At 44.8% G+C, this 26,052-nt stretch overlaps 1 protein-coding gene across 1 annotated transcript in view; it reads right to left on the reverse strand.

Annotated features, from left to right (window-relative positions):
* Nucleotides 1–24,586, reverse strand: part of NOTUM (notum, palmitoleoyl-protein carboxylesterase) — an 88,316-nt gene extending 63,730 nt beyond the window's left edge. The window contains exon 1 of the mRNA XM_073681223.1: nucleotides 23,977–24,586. The gene's annotated coding sequence lies outside the window, so the exon portion shown is untranslated. The remainder of the gene's footprint in view (nucleotides 1–23,976) is intronic.
* Between the last annotated feature and the right edge of the window lie 1,466 nt (nucleotides 24,587–26,052).

Genomic DNA, 26,052 nt, shown 5'->3' on the forward strand with positions numbered 1-26,052 from the left:
TGCAACTAGGATGACACCTAGAAGAAAAATCAGTCTGTTTCTCTCAGATGGCAACACCCAAAGAGATGCGTGAATGTAGACTTAGACATTGGTGCCACACTGTAACATAAATAAATTACTTTGATATATGAAGTATGGTGAATATTTAATTCCAGGCACCACAAGTAAAGAGAAAATAATGGAGAAGCAGAGGGATGTCCAGTTCTAGGTGATGTCACTATTGTGCCAAATTTAAGCCATTTCTTGGTGACAGTGTACATATTGTTGAGCACAGCAAAAAGTCAAAATGTAGTTATACTGCATTAGCAAGGTCTCTCCCTGGTAAATATTTCAAAGCAGAGGGGTTTCAAGATGTGCTGTTTACGCTGTGTTCTGATGTGCTGTTCAAGCTCATTTGACATAGCATGATAGCACCAAGAATTAGGCAACACTGAGGACCATAGATGCAGCAGTCGGTCAAGGAAACAGTGCAGTAGATAAATGACACATCATGCTTATATCCCTTAGAAATCGGAGGATGTCCAACAGTGCTATCAGCTCAAAACAGGGGTAAACCAGGGGGACCAAGGTACACTCATTTACAGTTCAGAGACGTCTGGCCTGAAGTGGACTTCATGTAAGAGTTGTGGCAAAAAACATATTTTTGACATGAAAACAACTAAAAAGTGACTCAACCAAACACAAAAATATATGAATGGGGGTGGGGAAGAAAGATCTAAATTTGGCTGCCAGAAAAGGAAGTTTGTTCGCTGGAGGGCTGGCGAGAAGTACAATAATGGGTGTCTGCAGGCAACAATGAATCATGGAGGAGTTTAAGGATGCATTTCAGCAAATGAAGTTTGGGATTTGGTTGGGATTAATGGTGTCCTTCATGCTGGGAAATACAGGCAGATACCTATCCATCATGAAATACAATCAGGTTGGCCAAAATTAATTCTGCAGCAGGACAATGACCCTAAACAATCTTCAGTGTGAAGAACAAGGAGTCCTGGAAGTGATGATATAGCCCTTACAAAGCCCTGATCTCAACATCATCAAGTCTGTGTGGGATTATTTGAAGAGACAGAAGGATTTTCTGCAAGCTTACAAAAGAAGAACTGTGGTTGGTTCTCAAAGATGTTTGGAACATCCTCCCATGCTGTTTTGAAGGTAAAGGGTGGTCACACAAAATATTGATTAGATTTCTCTATTGTTCCTTTGATTTGCAATTTGATAATTGATAAAAATAAACTATATATACACTACATCAAGAATACAATCAGCATGAATGAAGTCAGACCTTGCTGGGCAAGTCAGATTTTTCCTTGACTACTCTCTGACTTCCTGCACTTTGTGGCATCACGATTGTCCGATTGCTGCTCAGAATAGTAATGATAATATTATTTATATCTTTAAATGTATATTATACACGCTCACACATGTTATAATCCTTTACTTTGTTTTTTTTTTAATTATTCCTAAACAAAAGGATCTGACAAAACTTATTTTTCAGAACTATCCTAATATTAGGCTTAATGATAAAAGTGAATAAGTTTGTCATTTCCTATAACTTTTTTCAACCCCCAAAAAAGAAGTGAATGGAACATTAACTTCTAAATAGTCCCAATTGTTTCAAGCTGCATTTAAAAAAATAAAACTGACAAAAAATTTCAGTTTGTGTCCACTGTAAATAAGTTTCCCCAAAGGGAACGATCTGGATAACTATTTCTTATTGGGCCAGCTGTGAACTCTTCTAAGCAGTGATGATGAAGGAAGAAGGAAGAAGATTTTCAGGGATGTTTCTCTTATTCAAAATATTCAAAATAAGAGTAAAATAGTTGAACCAAACGGTAAAGAAATGTCCAAAAGTAACCTCACCTTTCTTGAAAAAGACCTAGGAAATAAAAGATAACAGTGATGCAGAAAATAGTAATGCAGCAGGAACCATTGAAAGTCTATTAAGCAGGGGTGGACATAACATTGGTGCAACCTGTGCGGCCGCACAGGGACCCAAGAGGTAAGAAGGCCCATTTTTACCTCCAAAACAGGGGCAATTTTGTATTTTTAGAAGCTCTTGAGCTGCAAAGGGCCCATATGTTGTTCTTTTGCACAGGGGCTCTTTTCTGTCTGAGTCCGCCAGTGCTATTAAGTATGCTGTAATAAATTGTGAGACAGCTCTAGAGATGTTCCAACATAATCAGTGGTGCTCAATGATGTATTAAGAACAAAATAGAATAAACAGACACATTCATATGCTAGTGGTTTCCTAAGATGTAATCACATCTGGAGTCTATGGTCTCTGGATCTTATAAAGGCAGAGTACATTGGAAAGTTTGTCAATGTTTCATCCCACATTGAATAGGCTTTGGGTTTCAATACCTTCCATTTTCAACATCTATGCTTTTTATTGGTATATAAAAAGATTTTATTATATTCAGAAGCAAAAGGCCTATCTGATGAGTGGTACTACATGGGCAGGGTTTGTTCAGGTATTTGATGCAGTTTTAAAAGCTAAAACAAGGTGTAGCATATAAAACTAAAAGAAAGCATAAGGGTATGTGCACCAGCCATATTTTTCAGATGGATTCTGTCTAAAACCCACCTGAAAAAGCGCCCAGTAAATGTTAAAAATAACGAACATATGCACAATAATGTTAAAAAGACTTGCTGTGCATATGTTCTGTCTGCTGTAACTTCCTTTAAGCGCTTCTGCTTTCAAAAGCTATGAAGCTGCTAAAAAAAGTGTGCTAACCATAAATCAGGTGGCTTCTATTTGGAAGATGTTACTACAGTGGCTTGCAAAAGTATTCGCCCCCTTGGATTTTTACCTATTTTGTTACATTACAACTTGTGTTTAAATATGTTTGTAATCCGATTTGTGTGTGATGCATCAGCACTAAATATTCTAAGTTGGTGAAGTGAAGTGAAATGAGAAAAATATAGGCATACATTAAATTTATGAGATCAAATAACTAAAAATTGGCATGTTCTTATGTATTCAACCCTTTTGCTATGAAGCCCCTAAAAAATTCTGGTGAAAATAATTACCTTCATAAGTCACATGTTTAGTGAAAGGAAGTCCGCCTGTGTGCAATCTAAGGGTCACATGGTCTGTCAGTATATATACACCTTTTCTGAAAGGCTACAGAGGCTGTAACACCATTAAGCAAGAGGCACCACTAACCAAACAACATCATTAAGACCAAGGAGATCTCCAAACAATTCAGGTACAAAGTTGTTGAGACGTACAAGACAGGGTTGGGTTATAAAAAAATATCCTAAACGCTGATGATCCCCAGGAGCACCATCAAAACTATTATCATCAAATGGAAAGAACATGGTACCACAACAAACCTGCCAAGAGAGGGCCGCCCACCAAAACTCTCAGCCTGGGCAAGGAGGGCATTAATCAGAGGGGCAGTACAGAGACCAAAGGTAACCCTGAAGGAGCTGCAGAGTTCCCAAGCAGAGACTGGAGCATCTGTCCATATGACCACAATAAGTCATACACTACAAAGAGGTGGCCTTTATGGAAGAGTGTGCAGAAAAAAACTTTGCTTATACATAAAAATTGTAAGGCTTGTTTTGAGTTTTCCAAAAGCCAAGTGGGAGACTCCCCAAATGTATGGAGGAAGGTGCTGTGGTCACATGAAACCAACAGTTTACTTTTTGGCTACCAAGGTAAACGCTATGTCTGGCGCCAAACCAACACAGCTCATCACCCCAAGAACACCATTCCCATAGTGGAACATGGGGGTAGCATCATGCTGTGGGGATATTTTTTGGCAGCAGGGACAGGGAAAATGGTCCGAGTCAAGGGTAAGATGGATGGTGCGAAATACAGGGATATTCTAAAGCAAAACCTGTTTCAGTCTGTCAGTGATTTGAGACTGGGGCGGAGGCTCACCTCCCAACAAGATAATGACCAAAGCATACTGCTAAAGCAACACTCGAATGGTTTAAGGGGAAACGTGTAAATGTTTTGGAGTGGCCTAGTCAAAGCCCAGACCTTAATCCAATTGAGAATCTGTGGTCAGACTTGAAGATTGCTGTTCACCAGAGGAAACCATCTAACTTGAAGATGCTGGAGCAGTTTTGCCTTGAGGAATGGGCAAAAATCCCAGTGGCAAGATGTGGAAAGCTCATAGAGACTTATCCAAAGAGACTTGCAGCTGTAATTGCAGCAAAAGGAGGCTCTATAAAGTACTGACTTTAGGAGGGGTGAGTAGTTATGCACACTCAAGTTTTCAGGTATTTTGTTTGCTTCACAATAAAAAGAAAACCAAATGTTCACAGTTGTAGGCATGTTCATTACATGAACTGATGCAAACCTCAAAAAAACAGTGAAATTCCAGGTTAGGAGGTAGCAAAACACAAAAAATGCTAATGGACGTGAATACTTTTGCAACCCACCATATGTTATTCATAAAATATATATATGTAAAGTTTTTTAAAAAGAGCTGCCGCAAAAACTATGGAAAGGATGAAACTTCAAGAAAAACACCATCAACATTTTCCTGAAGAGTCTTCTGCTTCAAAAACGATGCAGATACGTGTAGACGGAGTCTTTTTGCTTCAAAAACGTAAGAAAAAAACTCAATGTGAACCTATCCACATTTGTATAAAACCCTTTTATATCTCTACATAAGACAGAAATCAGCTTGGTAATGGTTTACCAGAAAAGGAGGCTTGTTTAGTTGCCTGGATGTAACATCCCCAGAGGCATGCTTGTATGACTTACCATCTCCCACCATGCAAGACCGCAATCTTACCTATCAGGCCAGGCTGCACACTTTGCTCCAGTACCTGCTGTTTGTATGTCTCTTGTCTGCTGGCTTAGAGCGGCGGCGCTGTTGTTTCCTGATTCTTAAAGCTACAGTGTGCGCAGTCCTAATGCGTCCCCAGCCTATTGCTGTGAGTCACTGGATACTTAAACCCCCTCCACCCAGTAGGAGGTGCCAGAGCAACACCTTCATTCAGTATGTTCTGTGCAACTGAGTTGTCAGGTCCCGTCATGTATCTTGTCTGTTTCTGCCCCTGGGGGCTGTATACCCAGGCCTGTTACCTACCTGTGACTTCTAGTCAGTTTCCGCCACCCTGGGGGCTGAGTTCCAGGCTCGTTCCTGTATCTTGTTCCTGGTTCAGATCTTGTCTGAACAGTGTCCTAGTCTGTTACCTGTTTGTCTCTATGTCTGTACCTTTCCCTTTTCCTGCAGTATCTGAACCTGCACCTAACTCCAAATTGTTGTCTCTGTACTTCTGTTTGTGAGTTTTGTGTCCACTCGCTACTTCATTGCAAGTACCTTGTGTGTATCTGGTTCTGCTCATTCTGTTTCCCTGCCTCCGTATCTAACTCCTGTGTTCCAGCTATCTTCTTGTGTTTTCCAGTCTGTTTCATGTGAACAGAGCCCTGTCCTGACTACCGCATCTGCGGGTTTTGCTCTGCTCTGCTTGTCTACCGCATCTGCGGGTTTTGCTCTGCTCTGCTTGTCTACCGCATCTGCGGGTTTTGCTCTGCTTGTCTACCGCACCTGCGGTTTTGCTCTGCTCTGCTTGTCTACCGCATCTGCGGGTTTTGCTCTGCTCTGCTTGTCTACCGCACCTGCGGGTTTTGCTCTGCTCTGCTTGTCTACCGCACTTGCGGTTTTGCTCTGCTCAGCTTGTTTACCGCATCTGCGGGTTTTGCTCTGCTCAGCTTGTTTACCGCATCTGCGGGTTTTGCTCTGCTCTGCTTGTCTACCGCATCTGCGGGTTTTGCTCTGCTCTGGGTTTTGCTCTGCTCTGCTTGTCTACCGCGCCTGCGGGTTTTGCTCTGCTCTGCTTGTCTACCGCACCTGCGGGTTTTGCTCTGCTCTGCTTGTCTACCGCACCTGCGGGTTTTGTTCTGCTCTGCTTGTCTACAGCACCTGCGGGTTTTGCTCTGCTCTGTTTGTCTACCGCACCTGCGGGTTTTGATCTGCTCTGTTTGTCTACCGCACCTGCGGGTTTTGCTCTGCTCTGCTTGTCTACCGCACCTGCGGGTTTTGCTCTGCTCTGCTTGTCTACCGCACCTGCGGGTTTTGCTCTGCTCTGCTTGTCTACCGCACCTGCGGGTTTTGATCTGCTCTGTTTGTCTACCGCACCTGCGGGTTTTGCTCTGCTCTGCTTGTCTACCGCATCTGCGGGTTTTGCTCTGCTCTGCTCGTCTACCGCACCTGCGGGTTTGGCTCTGCTCTGCTTGTCTACCGCACCTGCGGCTCCGTTCCTGTGTCCCAGTCTGTACTGTTCCCTATCCTGCCTGCGTTCCTACCTGCCAGTACCCGCCTGTTTGCATACCAGCTGTGCCTGCCAATATCCACCTGTCTGCATACCAGCTGTGCCTGCCAGTATCCACCTGTCTGTATGCCAGCCTAACCTGCCTGTTCCTGCATTCCCCGGTGTGGGTCAACAGCTGTGACTGGGGTCTGACCTGGAGTAGCACCTGGTCCTTCTGCTCGGTTCCTCCCTGGTTCACGGAGTCGACTGAGCCGCAGTGTGACCTTGGTCGGACCGAGTTGATACTTAGTTACGCCCCTCCAGGCACTCCTCGGTTCATGGTACAGTGGGATCACTAATCATGCTCATGCCAGTCAGTCCGGGCGTGTGCGTAACACTGGATCAGTGGTGACATATGGACAACGTACTTTAGACACCTGGGACCTCATATATCATTGTTTTTGCGCTTTTTTTCTGGACTAAAAAAAGGTTCTAATAGTGACTTGTTTTTTTGTGTATATATTTTTTTTTTTTTTAAAACATGAATCCAAACAGAAAAGTCAGTTAGTCACTGCTGGGAGCTGCTATATATACACTGCTCAAAAAAATAAAGGGAACACTCAAATAACACATCCTAGATCTGAATGAATGAAATATTCTCATTGAATACTTTGTTCTGTACAAAGTTTAATGTGCTGACAACAACATCACACAATAATCATCAATGGAAATCAAATTCATTAACCAATGGAGACCTGGATTTGGAGTCACCCCCAAAATTAAAGTGGAAAGACACACTACAGGCTGATCCAACTTTGATGTAATGTCCTTAAAACAAGTCAAAATAAGGCTCAGTATTGTGTGTGGCCTCCACTTGCCTGTATGACCTCCCTACAACGCCTGCGCATGCTCCTGATGAGGTTGCGGATGGTCTCCTCCCAGACCTGAACTAAAGCATCCGCCAACTCCTGGACAGTCTGTGGTGCAACGTGACGTTGGTAGATGGAGTGAGACATGATGTCCTAGATGTGCTCAATCGGATTCAGGTCTGGGGAACGGGCGGGCCAGTCCATAGCTTTAATGCCTTCATCTTGCAGGAACTGCTGACACACTCCAGCCACATGAGGTCTGGCATTGTCCTGCATTAGGAGGAACCCAGGGCCAACCGCACCAGCATATGGTCTCACAATGGGTCTGAGGATCTCATCTCGGTACCTAATGGCAGTCAGGCTACCTCTGGCGAGCACATGGAGAGCTGTGTGGCCCTCCAAAGAAATGCCACCCCACACCATTACTGACCCACTGCCAAACCAGTCATGCTGAAGGATGTTGCAGGCAGCAGATCACTTTCCATGGAGTCTCCAGACTCTGTCACATCTGTCACATGTGCTCAGTGTGAACCTGCTTTCATCTGTGAAGAGCACAGGGCGCCAGTGGTGACTTTGCCAATCCTGGTGTTCTGTGGCAAATGCCAAGCGTCCTGCAAGGTGTTGGGCTGTGAGCACAACCCCCATCTGTGGACGTCGAGCTCTCATATCACCCTCATGGAGTCGGTTTCTAACCGTTTGTGCAGACATATGCACATTTGTGGCCTGCTGGAGGTCATTTTGCAGGGCTCTGGCAGTGCTCCTCCTGTTACTCCTTGCACAAAGGTAGCGGTCCTGCTGCTGGGTTGTTGCCCTCCTACAGCCCCCTCCATGTCTCCTGGTGTACTGGCCTGTCTCCTGGTAGCACCTCCAGCATCTGCACACTATGCTGACAGACACAGCAAACCTTCTTGCCACAGCTCGCATTGATGTGCCATCCTGGATGAGCTGCACTACCTGAGCAACTTCTGTGGGTTGTAGAGTCTGTCTCATGCTACCATGAGTGTGAAAGCAGAACCAACATTCAAAAGGGACCAAAACATCAGCCATTGGTACTGAGATGTGGTCTGTGGTCCCCACCTGCAGAACCACTCCTTTATTGAGGGTGTCTTGATAATTGCCAATAATTTCCATCTATTTTCTATTCCATTTGCACAACAGCATGTGAAATTGATTGTCAATCAGTGTTGCTTCCTAAGTGGACAGTTTGATTTCACAGAAGTTTGATTTACTTGGAGTTATATTCTGTTGTTTAAGTGTTCCCTTTATTTTTTTGAGCAGTGTAGTTTCACTTGCCTGGTTTACATATGATCTCCTGTTGGTCTTGTGCTTTTTCCTGTAAGGCCACGGCCCCGCTATCAGTATTTGGTCAGTATTTTTTCTCAGGAGTGGGAGCCAAAACCAGGTGAGGAACAATCAGAGAAATGGTATAATAGAAACTCCAATTCTGCAATTATTATCCACTCCTGGTTTTGGCTCCCACTCCTGAGAAAAAATACTGACCGAACACTGACCAAATACTGATAGAGTCCCTTTAAGGCAACAGCCCCACTATCAGCACAGAATGACTGTTCAAACTAAACTCTGCCGCTCGGTGCATCATGGCGGGGCTAATCATTTAAATACACCTTCCCACCTCCTTGTTTTCCCACAATCTCCACCCACCCATTTCTTTGATTGACAGTTCTGTCTGCATAGAGCTAGAAAAAGGCGGCGATAGATGGAAACCAAGCAGGTTGGAAGGGGTATATAAATGATTGTCCATGCCATGATGCACGGAGCGCCTGTACTTAGTTTGAACAGTTGTTTGATGCGACAGGGACTCTGTCAGCACAGAATAACTGTTCAATCCAAGTACAGGCACTTGGTGCATAATGGAGTGGCCAAACAATTATAGGGCACCTTTCCACTGCTTGGTTTCCATCTTGGTTCTCCACGTCAATGAAAGAAATTTTTAGAGGAGGGAGATGGAGGGAAAACACGCAGGTTGGAAGTTGTCCTATAAATGTTTGGCTGCGCCATGATGTATCGAGCCCCTTTACTTGGATTGTGCTCTGTGCTGACAGAGTCCCTTTAAAGGTGTAGGCCCATTCCCTGACCACTTTTCCATCTTCTGATTTTGTTCGTTGACTGCCTTCCTGATTCTGAACTGGCAGCTGACTCCATGGGCCTAACTCAGCGGCCCCTGTGTAAATCCAGATTCCTATACAATGTTTAGAGGGTGAAGGTTAGGGCAACCATTGGGGTTGGTTGCCATTGGGGTTGGTAATCGGAGTGACTTGCACTAAGCTTGTCCATGAAAGCCATTTTTAGGCTGCCAGGTGACCACTGATAGACCCACGTTATACTACCTTTTTGGGTTGTCTAATAATGATGTCCATGAACTTTATCTTACTGTACCATACCAAATCCTAACTGTGTGTAATATACTGTATAATATAAGTGGTCTTCCCATATACGATTTGCATGCTTACAGACAGCTCTCTTCCTGCTTCTCTCAATGGAACATTGGATCATTGAGAGAAGCAGAAAGGAAAGCTATTGGCCTGTGATCACACGTATGCAAATCACATATCAACGGTTACGTGACGATGGCCCAGATGAGCAAACAGAGTGGAATTCTGCAGAATACAATTGCATACAGTCCTTGTTAAAATATATACACTACCGTTCAAAAGTTTGGGGTCACCCAGACAATTTTGTGTTTTCCATGAAAACTCATACTTTTATTTATCAAATGAGTTGCAAAATGATTAGAAAATAATGTCCAGACATTGACAAGGTTAGAAATAATGATTTTTATTAGAAAGAATAATTTTCTCCTTCAAACTTTGATTTCGTCAAAGAATGCTCCCTTTGCAGCAATTACAGCATTGCAGATCTTTGGCATTCTAGCTGTTAATTTGCTGAGGTAATCTTGAGAAATTTCACCCCATGCTTCCTGAAGCCCCTCTCACAAGTTGGATTGGCTTGATGGGCACTTTTTGCGTACCATACGGTCAAGCTTCTCCCACAACAGCTCAATGGGGTTGAGATCTGGTGACTGTGCTGGCCACTCCATTACAGATAGAATACCAGCTGCCTGCTTCTTCCCTAAATAGTTCAAGCATAATTTGGAGGTGTGCTTTGGGTCATTGTCCTGTTGTAGGATGAAATTGGCTCCAATCAAGCGCTGTCCACAGGGTATGGCATGGCATTGCAAAATGGAGTGATAGCCTTCCTTATTCAAAATCCCATTTACCTTGTACAAATCTCCCACTTTACCAGCACCAAAGCAACCCCAGCCCATCACATTACCTCCACCATGCTTGACAGATGGCGTCAGGCACTCTTCCTGCATCTTTTCAGTTGTTCTGCGTCTCACAAATTTTCTTCTGTGTGATCCAAACACCTCAAACTTTGATTCGTCTGTCCATAAAACTTTTTTCCAATCTTCCTCTGCCCAATGTCTGTGTTCTTTTGCCCATATTAATCTTTTCCTTTTATTAGCCAGTCTCAGATATGGCTTTTTCTTTGCCACTTAGCCCTGAAGGCCAGCATCCCGGAGTCGTCTCTTCACTGTAGACGTTGACGCTGGCGTTTTGCGTGTACTATTTAATGAAGCTGCCAGTTGAGGAGCTGTGAGGCATTGATTTCTCAAACTAGAGACTCTAATGTACTTGTCTTGTTGCTCAGTTGTGCAGCGGGGCCTCCCACTTCTCTTTCTACTCTGGTTAGAGCCTGTTTGTGCTCTCTTCTGAAGGGAGTAGTACACACCGTTGTAGGAAATCTTCAGTTTGTTGGCAACTTCTCGCATGGAATAGCCTTAATTTCTAAGAACAAGAATAGACTGTCGAGTTTCACATGAAAGTTCTCTTTTTCTGGCCATTTTGAGAGGTTCATGGAGCAAACAAATGTAATGCTCCAGATTCTCAACTAGCTCAAACGAAGGTCAATTTTATAGCTTCTCAAATCAGCCAAACTGTTTTCAGCTGGGCTAACATACTTGTGCAAGGGTTTTCTAAACATCCATTAGCCTTCTTACACAGTTAGCAAATGTGGCACCGCTGAGGGTTCAGTCGCCACAGAGGTACTGCACCTCACCCAGAGGTGTGGTGTCTCCTTCTCTCAGGTAAGGAGGGAGTGCTGCCCGGAACCCCAACACCCGCATCCAACACTACACTACTCCAGGCCGGCTGGAAGGGCAAGATGCACTGTGTTTCTGCTGAGCCCTGTCCCTGGCTGGAGTGGGGGGAACCAAAGAGAGGGGGAACCAGTAGTGGGTGAGGGTGGAGGATGTAGAGTAGAGGAGCACCATTATAGGAGTTATATAAAGCGAAGCCATCTTAGGGTGGCAGGACAGAGTGTGAGTGTGGATTCAGTGAGAGGAGGGGAGCAGAGTCTCTTCAGGAGCTCTGCTCCAGAAAGGGGCCTAGTAATAGAGGCCCAGTAGGGGAGCAGAGGAGAAAGGCTCCGGTAACATAAGGGATCCCAGGGGGTACGGTGAGTGCAGGACGGCACCCGTACGCCCGGACCTGCCAAGTGTCAGAGGGATCAGGCCGCAAGAAGGGAACCGGTCCCTGGACCAGCCGTATTACTCCAGGTCTCGGCTGGAAAACCGGAGGCTTCTGCACTTCCATGGTGCAGTTGCCACAGTCTCACCCTAGTCACCGTGAAGGACATCAAGGAGGTCCGGGAACTCCAGGTTGCCCAGATGGACTTCAGAGCACCCGATCGGGACTGTGTGTGGGGAAGCGCAGGGCAGGAGGGAGAAGACCCGGCGCGAGAAGTCGGTCTAGTAAGGAACATAAAGAAAGTGGGGTTCCGTCAAGCGCTCCTGATATACTTGAGAAAGTGCTGGACCCCTTGTCTGGTAGACGCAGTGCGACGCGGGAGGCTGACACCCGTACAGTGTACCTGAGGAACTTGAACAGAACTGTGAGTAAACTCAGATGACAGCACTCCACTGCCTCCGTCAGTTATTTCCGCTGCACCATCTCTCCTGCACCACAAGCCCCAGCATCACCATCATCTATACTACACTGCCCTGGGGCCCGCTCCACCTGTGGGGAGCCGTTCCAACCCAGCTGCCCTATCAACCGCCCCAGAGGTCTGAAGCAGCGCTGGTACCTATTACCAGAAACCACAGGTGGCATCACGAACACTTCCTAAGAACTACAAATCCCATATAAATATTTTCCTTCCCCTTTTTGTTGACCGCCCTGGGCCACGGGCCGGGCCGCCACCACTGTGACATATCCCTTCCCCAGCATTTATAGGCCCGGGCACCGAGTACCCCACGGCCCTGGGGGCGCATCACAAACACAATGTACCATTCAAACACTTGAGTGGTGGTTGTTGGAAATGGGCCTCTATACAGTTATGTAGATATTGCAATAAAAACAAGACGTTTGCAGCTAGAATAGTCATTTACCACATTAACAATGTATAGAGTGTATTTCTGATTCATTTAATGTGTTCATTGAATGTGCTTTTCTTTCAAAAATAATGGCATTTCTAAATGACCCCAAACTTTTGAACGGTAGTGTATACCTGGCTCAGAGAACCCCTTTAAGGTCTTCAATACTGCCCTCTGCTTGTAGAAAAATACTTACATATTTCCACACTCTTAATATTTAAATCAGTTGCCATGCAAAATCGCATTCTCACTGAGCAAATCAGTTTCCTTTTTGTATCATGCAAAATATCTCCCTCGTCTGTATGTAAAACTCATCCCGGTGCTGAATTATTCAAATTCCCTACAATAGTCACCATGCAAAACACACAGCTCACATATACCATTAGTCACAACCCGTGTCTCCATTTAATAAAAATGTCCATTACACAATTTATTCTCTGGAACATTGAGTGATCATCATAAGGGGGCTCCTATAGAAAGCCATGAAAAAGATATCAATTAATGAGAGAGAATGTTCTTCGAGATTGAAAAAATAAAACTGGTTTTAGTCATCCCCTCTGTAAAGATTTCGTGGTCATAGAGAGGCATCCTCTAATCACAGCATCCTTTCTACAGGATTGTCCATTGTAATCGTTTAACCCTGCGCTGGACAAAACCTAACCAGCAGCCGATATAAGCTCTTTGCATTTTATACATTTAGCGGCAAATTGCTTCCACCCAGTGCAGAATGCATGGAGCTAAATGCTGCCACTGACAGCATCATGGTCTCTCCCCCAGCAGCAGGGGCCACAGACTGATCCTGAGAGCTGAGGAGGCTTACAAAAGGTGCCACATAATGACAGCATATCGCAGGAAACTAAATACAAGAGATGGCAATGGGACAATGGAGTGTACCATCCTACAAGCAAAGGAAGCATCGCTAAAACTGCATGCAAGGGAAGAGCAGAGTCTTTGATGGAACAATAATTGCTTCATAGCAAGCATATCAAGCCAAGATGATGGGGACCACTGCAGCTACAGAGACATTGGTCCCGGTTAATCAAGATCGGCATTGTTCACATCTGTCTTGATCAGGGAGCGTGGTGGAGTCAGAAGTGCCTTTTAATGAATTAGGCACGATTTAAAAGGGGCGGGCGCCTCACCACAAATCTTACTCCAGTCCGTCACTTTTAAAATATACCTGATTTAAACTGAACTTTCGTTCGTGGGAAAACTCTTTAATGAATCAGGCGCATTTGAATCCATCATGCCTCTTCATCAAGACTGGCGTGAACAATCAGACACTGGAGTAAGATTTGTGACATAGGGTGCACCACTATTCATCATGACCTAGACAAGCAGGTATCACTACGCCCCGTTTCAGCACCGACAATGTTGGCAGAACTGGCTGAAACTGGCTTGAAAATGCTGAAAATCACATGGCACAAAAATGTTGAGACTTTTCAAAGTGTTTTATGCCAGTTTTCTAGAGTAAACACTTTGATGAATTAAGACCATTATGTACAAATCTTAAAGTAGTACTTCCCCCAAATAATCAAGTTATTCCCTATTCATTGGATGGGAGATAACTTCCTGATTATTGGGATCTGACCACTGGGACTCTCAGTGATCCTCAGAGCAGGTCTTTAAATCCCTGAGAACGCGGATCTACAGCCCCGTCCTGAACAAAATGGAGGTGCGCATGCTCGACATCCGCTTCATTCATTGTCTATGGGGCTACTAAAAGCTGTGCTCGGCTATTTCCGGCAGTCCCATTGACATTGGAGAGGAAGGCTGCAGAGTCCCAGATTCGTGCTCCAAAACCCTGATATCAGAACCGCTGGGGCTTCCAACAGTCAGGCCTCCAGCAATGAGCAAGTTATCCCCTAAATAGAGGATAACTTGATTTTTTATAAAAAACTCTTTAAATGTAATTCAAGGTGAAAATATGTAATGCATGTATACCAACATCAACTCTAGCCATAGCTAGCAGAGATGAGCAATTCGACTTGCACTGCCCTGGTCCAGAGTCCAGGCAGGGATGCTGAGTCGAGGATGCCAGATGCAGAAATGAAGACCACCTACCATGGCGGCTCGGGTTGTATGCCAGACCAAACAACACAAATCAATTTGCTCATCTCTAATAAATAGCTCACCATCTTGTCATTATGCTAATCCAACAGCAGACTTGACTTTGGCAGTAATTAAAGCGGTTGTCCACTACTTGCACATTGGATAGGGCATCAATGTATGATCGACCTGAAGCTATACTACCCTTAACTGTGCACGCTGATACAATTAAGCCACATGCAGTGGCGTACCGCCATGTGGCCTCTATGGGGTCCGTGAGTAAGGGAGACTGATACAGTTGAAAGCAATGATGAAAGAGGGGACGCCAGCTCACACTCCCTCCCCCATCATTCTTCCTCAACGTCTGACGTATCAGCGCAGCCGCTGCTATACCGTCACTACATGACGCCTGCTGAGCTGAGATGTGCGGGTGCTTCAGATCGCTCGCTGCAGAGACCTGAGCAGTGGTGGAATGACGAGGAGAGGTGAGTATTGTATTTTTCTTTAAATTGAGGTGGCAATAATACCGTATAGAGGACTATGGGGAGTGCAGTATACTGTATGGAGGACTATGGGGAGTGCAGTATACTGTATGGAGGACTATAGGGTGCATTATACTGTATGGAGGACTATGGGGAGTGCAGTAAACTGTATGGAGGACTATAGGATGCATTATACTGTATGGAGGACTATGGGTTGCATTATAGTGTATGGAGGACTATGAGACTGAGTGCATTATGCTTTAAACATGCCTCAATCACGCCCATACTCAAAAAGCCCTCGCTTGACCCATGCTCTGTGTCTAGATATCGCCCCGTATCACTTCTTCCCTATTCCTCAAAACTACTGGAACAACACATCCATCTTGAACTGTCCTCCCATCTCCCTCCTGCTCCCTCTTTGACCGCTTACAATCTGACTTCTAACCGCATCATTCCACTGAAACTGCCCTGACTAAAGTCACCAATGACCTATTAACAGCCAAATCCAAGCAACACTACTCTGTCCTCCTCCTCCTGGACCTGTTGTCTGCCTTAGACACAGTGGACCATTCCCTCTTACTACAAACTCTCTCATTCTCTTGCTATCACAGACTATCTTGGATCTCTTCATACCTAACAGACCGGACATTCAGTGTCTCCCACTCACACACCACCTTCTCATCTCACCCCCTATCTCTTGGTGTCCCCCAAAGGCCAGTTCTAGGATCTCTGCCCTTCTCCATCTACACCTTTAGCCTGGGACAGCTCAGAGTCCCACAGCTTTCAATATCATCTCTATGCTGATGACACACAGATCTACCTCTCTGGACCCGACATCACCTATCCAGAATCCCACAATGTCTGTCCTCTATTTCATCCTTCTTCTCTGCTCGATTTTTAAAACTTAATATGGGCAAAAAAGAATTTGTCATCTTTCCCTCCATCTCACTCAACGCCCCAACAGGCCTATCCATCAAAGTCAATGGCTGCTCACTCTCCCCAGTCCCCCAAGCTCACTGCCTCCGGGTAACCCTGGACTCTGATATCTCCTTCAAACCACATATCCAAGCACTTTCCACTTCCTGCCAATTCCAACTCAAAAATATTTCCCAGATCGGTACATTCTTTAACCAAGAATCTGCAAAAACACTAGTGCACGCCCTAATCATCTCTCGCCTCGACTACCGCAACCTCCTCCTCTGTGGCCTCCCTTCTAGCGCTCTCGCAACCCTCCAATCTATCCTAAACTCTGCAGCCTGACTAATCCACCTATTCCCCCGCTATTTCCCGGCCTCTTCTCTTTGTTAATCCCTTCACTGGCTCCCCACTGCCCAGAGACTCAAGTTCAAAACCCTAACCATGGCATACAAAGCCATTCACAACCTGTCTCCTCCATACATCTGTGACCTAGTCTGACAGGACTTACCTGTACGCAACCTCCGATCCTCACAAGATCTCCTTCTCTGCTCCCCTCTTATCTTCTCTTCCCACAATCGCATACAAGATATTTCCCGTGCATCCCCCCTACCCTGGAACTCTGTACTCCGAAGACCTACCTCTTTCAACAAGCCTACAACCTTAAATAACGATCGTTCCAATATACTGCTGCATGACCACCTCTACCCTCACCTACTGTATCCTCACCCATCCCTTGCCCTCGTGGGCAGGGTCCTCTCTCCTCCTGTACCAGTCGGTGACTTGTATTGTTCAAAATTAATGTACTTGTTTTTTATTATGTATGCCCCTTTTCACATGTAAAGCACTATGGAATAAATGGCGCTATAATAATAAATAATAATTATACTGTATGGAGGACTATAGGGAGTGCAATATACTATATGAAGGACTATGGGGAGTGCAGTATACTGTATGGAGGACTATGAAGAGAGCAGTATAATGTATAGAGAACTATGAGGAGTGCAGTATATTGTATGGAAGACTATGGGGAGTGCAGTATACTATATGGAGAACTATGGGAAGTGCATTATACTATATGGAAGGCAATGTGGGGCCCAGTGTACTATATGGAGGGCTATGTGGGGTCCATTATAATATTGCAGGGCTATGTGGAAGCCTTAATACTTTATGAAGGAATATGTGGGGGCGATTATACTGTATGCAAGCAGTTATACAGTGTGAAGGTTTGTGTGAGATCCATTATATTGTGTTGAGGGCAGTGTGGAAGGCATTATACAGTTTGGGGGCTAATGCAGGGGCAATTATACAGTTTGGGGACTAGTGTGGGGGGCAATTACACAGTTTGTGGGCTAAAGTGAGAGCCATTATACAGTTTGGGGGCTAATGCAGGGGTCATTATACAGTTTGGGGGCTAATGCAGGGGCAATTATACAGTTTGGGGACTAGTGGGGGGGCAATTACACAGTTTGTGGGCTAAAGTGAGAGCCATTATACAGTTTGGGGGCTAATGCGGGGGGCTATTATAGAGTTTGGGGGTTAATGGAAGGGCCATTATAAAGTTTGGAGTGTACAATGGGGGCAATCACACAGTGTGGGGACTTCTGTTAAGTGCCCTCATACAGTGTGGGGAGCTCTCATACATTGTAGGGACATCTGTGGGGACCGTCAAAAAGTGTGGGAACTAATGTTGGGGCCATTATACAGTTTGAGGCTTACTGTAGGGGCCATTATACAGTATGAGGGTGAGATTGGGTTCTACTGTGGGGGCCATTATACAGTTTAAGGGCCTGTGTGGGGACTACTGTGAAGGCCATTATACAGGATGGGGCCATTATACAGTATATGGGCTTCTGTGGGGGTCATTATACTGCGTTTTGGGGGAGCAGTGGGTACATCATACTATGTATAGAGGATCTCTGTAGGTATCATACTGTGTATAGGGGAGCTGAGGCCCACCATACTGTGTATAGAGGAGCTGTACATTGGGGGACTCAGTGGACATTATTAAATGTTAAGTGGCCACTTAAGAATTATTGTTATAGGGGCACTCAGAGTATTGTGGCCTTCAAAGGGACAAAATGTGGATACTGTTTTCTAGGGCATTTGCACATTGCATTAATATTTTCTAGGGGGTAGTTTGTAAGATTGCGAGCAGGGCCATCTCTCCTCCTGGTATCTGTTGATTTATGTGATTATTATTATTCTGTAATGTCTTTTATTGTCTGTACAAGGCCCCTCTAAAATGTAAAGTGCTGCGGAATATGTTGGAGCTATAGAAATAAAAACTATTATTATTATTACCATCTAGAGAGCACAAAGAAGGCATTATTACTATATAAGTGGCACAGTAGTGAGCATTATTATGGGGGGCACTAAGAGCAGCGCTGTTATTGTGACAAACAGTAGGTACAGTAATAAGGACACATATGGCAGCAGTGGCTCAGTATTGGGGTATTAGCAGGTTGAGGCGTTTTTACAGGTTGGGAATAGATGGGGACAGTGCTGGAAATGTGAGAAGTCAAATGTGTCTGTGTTGTAAACTGTGCAGATGAGTCGTGGCTATAGACGTTGTCATGTCAATCTGAGCCAGAAGGAAAAGACGGGGAAAAATGGATGACTCCATCATAAAGAACGTCAGCTGTAAGTTACTATATATAACTGTACAGTAATTACTTGTATGTTCAGCAGGACTGGCATCTACCACTGTATGAACACTATACGGCGGTAATATCAGTTTGCCACCAAAGTTGCAATCAGGGTTACCGGCTAGGGGCCCACTCAGATGTTTCGCCCCCCTGTAGCTGAACCCCTAGCTACGGCTCAATAACATGAAAACGAAACAGTACTGTGTGCCCTAATGGAGCTTTTCCCAATTAAATTCAGTCAGAAAGTTATTCCAAGAGTATTTGATGCAATTTTTTCTGTGCATTTAGGAGCAGAAACTATTTCTAAATCCTCGTAGAAAAACCTGTGAATGAATCATTAGGGTGCAGATTGGTGGAGGTAAGAGTCCTAGAAGTAAAATTTGTACCTATCAGATATTTATGGTATTATACACTTTCGATATGCCATAATTGTCACAGAAGGTAATAACCCTTTAATTTGTAGTGCAGCCCCAGGATTGGTTCAGTATGAGAACATGGCTCTTCGACCAAAAAAGGTTGTGTACCCCTGAGCTACATACATTGAATAAGTTGTTCTAGATTGCCTCTAAAAGTGTATCTGATCCCTCTTTCCTTATTATTACCCTTCTCTGTTCTCGCATCACAGTACCCTCTTGCACTATGCCTACCCTTCTTCTCTCACTCCCCGCTCCTCCATCCTCCTACCCACACCCCTTCCTTTTCTATGGTTCTGGGTGTCGCCGCTCCTCTTTGATCTCAGCTTTTTTTGGCATCCTTTTTTTTTCTCCAAACCACAAGCAGTGTCTATGGAGCGGGTGAGGGGAGGAGGGAAAATGAGAGGGTAAACAGAGGCCCGTATCTTTAGCAGAGGGCAACAGAATGATTAATGTAAATGAGAAGTCTTTGATGAAGATTCTTTTGCAGGAATACTTTTGGGTAAACCTAAAAATGTGGAGAAAACGAGCCTTGTACTTTCACTCGCAGAGAATAAAGTGCCTTTTATGGGCTAATGCCTAAAGAATCTTATGCTTATAGAATTTAGACTAAAAGGCAATTCCTTAACATTATCAGAAACTACAGTCTGAGCTACGGCAGTGTTCCCACAGGAACCAACAGGGAGCATTAAGGGAATCGGTCTGCTAAAAAAAATCCTATTAACCTGCAGATATAGTACTAATCTATATAGTATTAAACATGTTTGGTAGTCTCAGTAGAAGAGCGGCTACAGGTAAAAATGAAGTTTGATTCTCCCTGTAGCAGCTCACTTCCAGTCACTGGGGTGATGCAGGGGGCGATAATAGTCAGCGCTCACTACCAGGCTCGGACTGGTCCACAGGAGAACAGGAGAATCCTCCGGTGGGTCCCAGTACAAAAGTGGGCCACCACTCTCTTATATGAGCAGTACTTGGCACTATGTCCAGACAGAGGCAGCATCTTATTCATGTAACAATCTACCCAGCTCATTGTTATATAAATTTGTGATTGAGGATAATGTCACATTTGCATGTAGCTGAAAAGTGAGGCCCTGGAGTTGGTTACTGGTGGGCCCCTGACACCCCAGTCCGACACTACTCACAATGTTCACACCTACTGCACCTTGACTGATAGAACTCTCTGTAATGTGTGCGGAGCAGGATGTTGGTCAAGGTGCAGGAGCAATGATTACTATGTAGTGAGCGCTGACTGTTAGCCCATGGGCCACCCCGATGGCTGTAAGCAAGCGGCTGCCAAGACAATATAACTTCATTATCTCCTTGTAGGAACTCTTCTAGGTAAACCGTATTTAACAGCACATTACCACTATAACTGTAGGGAAATACCATTTTTTTAGCGGACAGGTTCCTTGTAATTGCCTGTCAGCCATCAATGAGCTGCAACTACAGACTTCAGTCTACTGCCAATTGCCTCTTTGTAATTAATTTTCACATGCAGTCGCTTAAGAACCACGGACATGGAGAAATCATGTCTGACAATTTACCAAGAAGTCGTCTGGTTCTTTACCAGGTCCCAGAAACCCTTTATAGAAAGCCTCTCCTACCAGATCTGGATCAATGTTACCTGACATGGTGTAACGGACAGTTTAGAAAGAAGTGAGCTGATGAATTTAAAGCGCCACCACACATAGCTGGGTCATCTATACCAGGGTTCCCCAACTCCAGTCCTCAAGGCCCACCAACAGGTCATGTTTTCAGGATTTCCTTAGTATTGCACAGGTGATAATTCCAGCATCAGCACAGGCAATAGTTACATCACCTGTGCAATACTAAGGAAATCCTGAAAACATGACCTGTTGGTGGGCCTTGAGGACTGGAGTTGGGGAACCCTGATCTATACAACCCATAGCAGGTGGACAGTACAGAATACCAACAAGGGACTTCTCTTGAAACCCAGATTAGCAATGTTGATGTACCAATCCACTGCCAGGTCATCTAACCCAATCGATCTACTATAGCAATTACCGTACAATGTTCCTAGTCTAATTAAATAGTAATCACTGTGGATGAACCCAGCCTTAGATTTGGATCCATATCATTTTAAATTGGGTCTGTACAAAAATGATGAGTTTCAAGTCAGACCAATGTCCTGAGAATAATTATTGGGGTGACCAGTTGAGCTGGCAACGAACTCCCAGCGCTGGTGTGTAATATATGATCAGGATGGAGCGCATGGTTCCAAATAATCGCTGCCTTTCTTGCTAGCAGACAGTACATGGACTAGAAAAGCCACATTTGTGACTGCTGGTAACCTCAGTAGAAGAAGGCAGGTGACAGAGAGTCTGCTCGCACTATGTATTTACTGCACATGATCTAGACTACGCCTGCCAGACTCATCCACCACATATACAGAACAGCCGCTGTCCCCACATGGCATCCTGATGTTTCCCACTGTTACAAGACTCCAGTCTGCTGCCACTTCATGTCATCACCAGCTCTGAAGAGCAGTCGCACATAATCCCTGCGGCTCCTTCACTGCACACACGTGGCATCCTCAGTACTACTTCAAAGCACTTGTATGACATTGTTAACACTCAGTCACTGTTACCACAGCCCAGGCTTACTGCCTCCTCAGTCCTGCACCCATGTCACCTCAATAAAAGACTCAATATATATAATTACATGTCAAATTAGAGGAAACCTTCTCAATGTTCTTTGCATGTACAAAGCATCCAGTGTCCTGTAAATAAATCAAAGCAGATCTTAATTCTTAGATATTTTCCTGCTGAGCAGGTGTCACATAAACAGGACCTGTCACCGAACTGACATGTCTGTTTTACTAAATACTTGTATTCTCAATGAGACAACAGTTCTGCAGTGTTTATCATAGAACTGCACATTGTGCTGTTACTCGGTTCTTCCTCCTGAATATTTATGAATAAATAGACAACTGGGTGTTATTATTCCCATTGTAGAGGAGGCGTGTCCCTACACAGCCTGACACTAGCAGCATTGATTGGACAATATCGGAACCTGCAGGGACACACCCCCATCTAGTAACATCCAGTCGTCAATTTATTCATAAAATTCTAGGAGGAATAACAGAGGAACAGCACAATGCAAGGTTTTAAGAAAAGATTATCCAGGGTTGTTTTTGTTTTTTTTTAGGTAGAATATAGATAGATACTTACTAAGGGCTAGCTCACACAAAACAAAAATTGCAGCAGGCTGCGATTTGCAGTGCAAAATGGATCGCACGCACCCAGTCTATGTGTGGGTGGAAAACATCGGGTTGCACTTGGATGACATCTGAGTCTGATTTCCGCGGACTCACACAATGGAGAAGATGGAGAACTTTTGTTCTCCATCTTCTCCTTACCTGTGCTACGATTCTCTCATCCAAGAATCGGATCACACTAAGCTGATGCTCTGGTCAAACCTCGGATCAGAGTTTGATCAGAGTGTCATTACCATGATCCAATTCTCTCAGAGGAGAGATTATACGCTGGTGTGGACACGGCCTAACACAGATGTCTCTAGAGCTAACAGGCTCCTTTACCTATGTTGTTCATTTATCAATACATTATCACTTGCAGATGTCATAGTATAACTCTGCTTTCAATCCTGCCTGACAGGCAACAGAGCAATGATTTGCCACTTTCCTCACTGTGCATCTACTGGCATATTGTATAGGATGTATCGGATGTATAGTATAGGATTATATAGGATGTATAGCAAGTAGACCTCAGAGCTGGGCACAGTAAATTTACCATTAGCAAAGTGGGAATATTCTCAAATAGTATAAACTGGATTGTGTTACTATTAGGTGATATTATGATACAGTATGAGCATGAAGGTTTGGTGAGTGGTATTCACATACATTCAGATAGACGATATCCAGGATACAGCCATAGGATTGTAAGCAAGTAATGCAATCCTATGGATGACAGGCATGGAAATAAACATTCCCTCTCTACCACCACAGTCATCAAGATCAGTGCTTTAGGATAAGTCACATGTGGCTTACCACATTAGTTTTCTGTCATTTTTAAGCACAGTTCTGTAGAAAGAGCAGTACAGAAATTTCACAGAGTAAAATGTGACAAAATCCAATTGCTGAACACCAAACATCTAAACCTAGGAACAAGCTATAAGGGCAAGCTATGGCCATTGATCTCTATGAAGCAGAGAATCCTTATAGCATCTTGTCTTGTATGGATGTGGAGTATACAGCCACAGTCTAGGAGATCAACACCTGTGGAAATAATTTTAGGGCTACATGTGCTTGATACGGCCAGTGCATGTATGTTTCATTATCACGTACCAAGCTTTATATATTGTATAGAGTGTAAAATCAAGGACGCTTCTGTAGGGATAAACACAATATATTAAGAAATCAATTATTTTGCATAAAAGTCTGGAAAATGTGTCTACGAACGCAATAACTCAGCAACCCTTCTACTGTTCCCTGCAACTACAAAGCCCCTGACCACACTTACTAATATACATCACATGCTCCATAAAATGATGCATGCCTGCATAAATAACAAAAATTCTACAATGCACTACAATTACTAAAGAAGGGCACCTTTTCTGGGACACTCACCTAGAGTTTTTTTGGGATTATGAAAGATGATATCCAGGGATCTAGCATCATTTTATGGCACCAAAGTCACACATAGCAAGGTACCTATACTGTAAGGCACTTATAACTTTTAATACTTTAAACCAATAGAGTCCATAGCGGACAATGAAAGTGACAGATGTAGGAAACATCTGTCACCGCTGGACACCACTTCTGCTGCCCTGAGGCACAGGCAAATGACTGACCAACACATAGGGGGGAAGCCCCAGACCAAACCCTTTACCTGGAGGAGCAGCAGCCACAGCTCAGCAGTCACAGCAGGGTTAACAGGCCCATCTTAAACAATGCTCCCATTTGTACTAGTGACAATATTGATACAAAATAACAAGAATGAATATAACATTTACCTATTAGATGGCAAATATTAGAGCTGTTGCTAAGGGTCTGTTCTTTGCGTCCTCCTCCTTTAAGTCTCGATTCAGAGTTACTCTTTAAGGACTTTGTGATCCAAGCAATAGCAGAGAAGGGCAGGTGCTGGCAGAGAAGACGTTACACAGGGTAATATCCAGCTAGTGACATTCCAGAAGATGCTGGCTATGGAAGGAGACAATCCTAGGAGAAGGCAGCACTATAAAGCCTGGAGCTTGTCTCAATGGGTCCACCTTTGGAGGGTTGAGATGGGTGGGAAGGAGACCCGACCCCCTCTCCAGTTACCAGGACAATAATCATGTAATGTAGACAGAGCTGAAGGTGAGGACTGGAGAAGCAGGAGAACCACTGAGCCTCGCACACGGCACATCTACACACTTACAAACTGCAAGCAGGGAGGAGGAGGGGGCTTTAAATTAACCCTTTGTGACCTCCCCCTCCTGCATATGTCCTCATTAAGTAGCCGTTAAAGTCATCAGGGTGCAGCCACTTATTGGTCTTTTGCGGGTAAATGGGAAGTAATTTGAGAGGAGATGAAAAGTTTCAAAGGACTGAAGAGCTGGAGATGAGATCAGCGCGTCCCACATCCGTCCCGGGGATCAAGGGGAGGAGGGAGAGCTAATACTGATATAATAGTAAAGAATGAGGTGCCATGTGATCCCAGAGCATGGGGTGCAGGTGGGGGATAAGGGGGTCTCCAGTGACGCTGCAGGACGTGATGTCATCACAAAGACACAGAGGTGCTCCTTATAATCGCTCTTACTGATAATAAAGTACTCCTCCTGATCTTACCCACTGACAATGGGATGCTCCTCCTGATCTTACCCACTGACACTGGGATGCTCAACCTGATCTTACCCACTGACACTGGGATGCTCAACCTGATCTTACCCACTGACACTGGGATGCTCCTCCTGATCTTACCCACGGTCAATGGGAAGCTCCACCTGATCTTACCCACTGACACAGGGATGCTCCACCTGATCTTACCCACTGACACTGGGATTCTCCACCTGATCTTACCCACGATCAATGGGATGCTCCACCTGATCTTACCCACGGTCAATGGGATGCTTCACCTGATCTTACCCACTGACACTGGGATGCTCCACCTGATCTTACCCACTGACACTGGGATGCTCCACCTGATCTTACCCACTGACACTGGGATGCTCCAACTGATCTTACCCACTGACACTGGGATGCTTCACCTGATCTTACCCACGGTCAATGAGATGCTACACCTTATCTTACCCACTAACACTGGGATGCTTCACCTGATCTTACCCACGGTCAAAGGGATGCTCCACCTTATCTTACCCACTAACACTGGGATGCTTCACCTGATCTTACCCACGGTCAATGGGATGCTCCACCTTATCTTACCCTGTAACACTGGGATGCTCCACCTGATCTTACCCACTTACACTAAGATAATTCACCTGATCTTACCCACTGACAATGGGATGCTCCACCTGATCTTACCCATTGACACTGGGATGCTCCACCTGATCTTACCCACTGACACTGGGATGCTTCACCTGATCTTACCCACAGTCAATGAGATGCTCCACCTTATCTTACCCACTAACACTGGGATGCTTCACCTGATCGTACCCACGGTCAATGGGGTGCTCCACCTTATCCTACCCAGTAACACTGGGATGCTTCACATGATCTTACCCACTGACACTGGGATGCTCCACCTGATCTTACCCACTGACACTGGGATGCTTCACCTTATCTTAACCACTGACAATGGGATGCTCCACCTGATCTTACCCACTAACAATGGGATGCTCCACCTGATCTTACCCACTGACACTGGGATGCTCCACCTGATCTTACCCACTGACACTGGGATGCTCCACCTGATCTTACCCACTGACACTGGGATGCTTCACCTTATCTTAACCACTGACAATGGGATGCTTCACCTGATCTTACCCACTAACAATGGGATGCTCCACCTGATCTTACCCACTGACACTGGAATGCTCCACCTGATCTTACCCACTGACACTGGGATGCTCCACCTGATCTTACCCACTGAC

Source organism: Phyllobates terribilis, unplaced genomic scaffold (assembly GCF_046119375.1).
Source record: "Phyllobates terribilis strain yellow unplaced genomic scaffold, ASM4611937v1 Scaffold_5__5_contigs__length_657084704, whole genome shotgun sequence".
NCBI lineage: Eukaryota > Metazoa > Chordata > Amphibia > Anura > Dendrobatidae > Phyllobates > Phyllobates terribilis.